The 2,503-nt window shown below is 38.9% G+C and overlaps 1 protein-coding gene across 1 annotated transcript in view; it reads right to left on the reverse strand.

The window, feature by feature from the left end:
* The window catches only part of LOC118324844 (sodium-coupled neutral amino acid transporter 3-like), a gene marked incomplete in the record, with an annotated part of 14,468 nt that extends 13,728 nt beyond the window's left edge, over positions 1-740 (reverse strand). The window contains 1 exon segment of the mRNA XM_035657321.1: positions 558-740.
* Between the last annotated feature and the right edge of the window lie 1,763 nt (positions 741-2,503).

A 2,503-nucleotide genomic window follows, 5' to 3' on the forward strand; every position in this document is an offset into this window, starting at 1 on the left:
TTTACGCATAATCTTTTTTCCACTTGTTTCTTATCAAAATATTTGAAAATATTCATACATTAAGACTCACCATTTGTCATTTAAAATGTAAATCCTTAAGAGCAATGTAAAATAACTGAAGGAGTATAATAATTCATAATAATGATAATAATAATTATTAACTGAAAGATAATTAGGAACAAAACCTAAAATTTTCAAAAAAAATTCAAAAATGCTTGAAATTGATATTATAAGGTCTCAGGAGAATCATGGCTCAACTCATTACAGCAAAAAAAAATAAATTAAAAAAAGTGTGTGTGTGTGTGTGTGTGTGTGTGGGGGGGGGGGGGACTGTTGGATCACTTCTGAAAAACAGCTGCATAACCTGTGCATATAACTAGTTTATTGAGTCTGATAATCCTTTCAAAGTCAAAGCCTCTGAGCAATGGCTGGAGCCACTAATAAAGCTGTACTCTTCTCCCATGATTCTTCACTCTTCCTGAGCAAACCCCCTCAATCAGTCAAACCGCATGGCAGCACAGTAGCACCAACTCAGCCAAAAGAATAGTGTGACTTACCTCCAGAAACAGGCTCAGTTGGCTCTCTGAAGCAGAGGGGCAATCTGTGTGGTGAAGTCCTGGGATCAGAGCAGCAGTTTGGGCTGGAAGGATGATAATGCTTGCCTGTTTTTGGAGCCCAGCATAGAAGCGTAGAGCGTCTCAGGGAGAGGTTGGTTAGAGGGGAGCAAATGTGGGAGCAGGCAGGGCTGCTGAAAATGACGGTTTCAAGTTTCTTGTGATGTCACATGTAGAGGCACTCCTCTTCCTTTCTAGAAAAAAGCTCTGTAGGGAATTCACTGGGCTCCTATGGCCTGCTCATATACAGTGGGCCTATTTAATTGTTTCCATGTTTCTACTCTCTTCCCACTCCCTACCTCTGAGTTGTAGTAACAGTGGAAATATAGTGAGGTGATAGGCACAGGGTTGCATAAGAGTGTGGCTGCTGGTGGGCAGCTCTGCATTAGAAGTAAACTGGAAAAAGCTAGCTTCAATGTGGAAACGTTCCACGGAAAGGTAAATATATGAACCAACATTCCCCAGAAGTGTCCGAGTTGACCTGAGTTCTGCAGCTGAATGGAGCTGTTAGAAAGAACAGATGGTCCAGGATACACACATTCCCATGGTTATTTTGGTGTATTGTTTCCACACAGGAACACAGGAGTGTTTCTACTGATTAGCTCCATTAAATGTGTGTGTGTAGACTTGGATGCTCTTACAATGTTCTTCAAACATTAAATCAATCCTTGTATTTATAATGTATCTGGAATGATTTTTCGAATGTAAAATCATGGTCTGAAAAGGGGCATTACAGTTCAGAGAACAAAACCCTAAATGATGTATAAATAACAATTAAAAAAATAAGGCAGTAATGGTGGTAAGTGGTTGTAAAATAACTAAGTTTCTCAGGTAAATGACTGTAGCCTAAGAGCTTTTACAAGTGCCGAAATTCAGTAATCCTTCTTACTAAGTAGTGTGTGTTAATCTTCAAAAACCCTGGATCCTACATTTGCCATAATTCACTGGTGTCCTTCATTAGACATTTTCTGTGTGGTAAACACTGAAATGTTATAAATGAGCTAAGCTAAATAAAATCTGACCAGACCTGACTTGACTTGACATGACATGTGTGTCATCTCTGAACTCAATGCATTGCACAATGGAATAACATGAAATTCATCAAATTCTCCCTATTAAGATCCATAGACCCCAGAGGGGCGATAGAGCAATATCAGGAAAAATATATATTTTTAAATGTCCATATTTTAAAGATGCAATTAAAAATATAATCGTTGAAAATGTAATCTAATTAGACATTTTTATAAATGTCATCTGGAGTGATCATTATCTTATTAGTTAATCCAAATTACATGTAATCAGTTACTACCCAACACTGAGGACAAAGGTGCTGAAAGAAGCATGCCAAGCCTACTGCAGCGACAACCCCAGTTTTCAGACAAAATGCAAGAAGTCGTAGTACGCAGGGATGTGTCCAGAGAGCAGGGCCACCCCATTATCCTTCCCTCTTCCACTCCACATTGTCTTTTAGAGGCGGTAGTGGGCTTCATTTGAAAGCTATAATCAACAAAAAGGTATCATATAAAACAAGATGACCTAATCCATCCATTGGTAAGCAACCATGGCATTCTAGTATATCAGGGCTAAATAACGCTCCAAAGTTAGGCTACATTTTGGTAATGGAAGAACTGAAAATGGGTTCTATGGGTACCCACAAGTCTCCCCTTTGCAGACATGCCCACTTTATGCTAATCCCATCCAGTTTTGGGTAGTTTACTTTTCATTCTTCAACTATTTATGTCACTTTTCACATGAGAAACGTGAAAGACATCAACACTATTTAAAACACTGACATAGCAGAAAACTATTTGCTATGTAAAGACATCGATGTCACACTCCCTCTGCCTGTGTTGCTATCGCAGCCTCTCTGTGGTTTGTTTACATAGCTG

This window comes from Morone saxatilis, unplaced genomic scaffold, assembly GCF_004916995.1.
Source record: "Morone saxatilis isolate NCDOM2014 unplaced genomic scaffold, NCSU_SB_2.0 Contig15, whole genome shotgun sequence".
Classification (NCBI taxonomy): Eukaryota; Metazoa; Chordata; class Actinopteri; family Moronidae; genus Morone; species Morone saxatilis.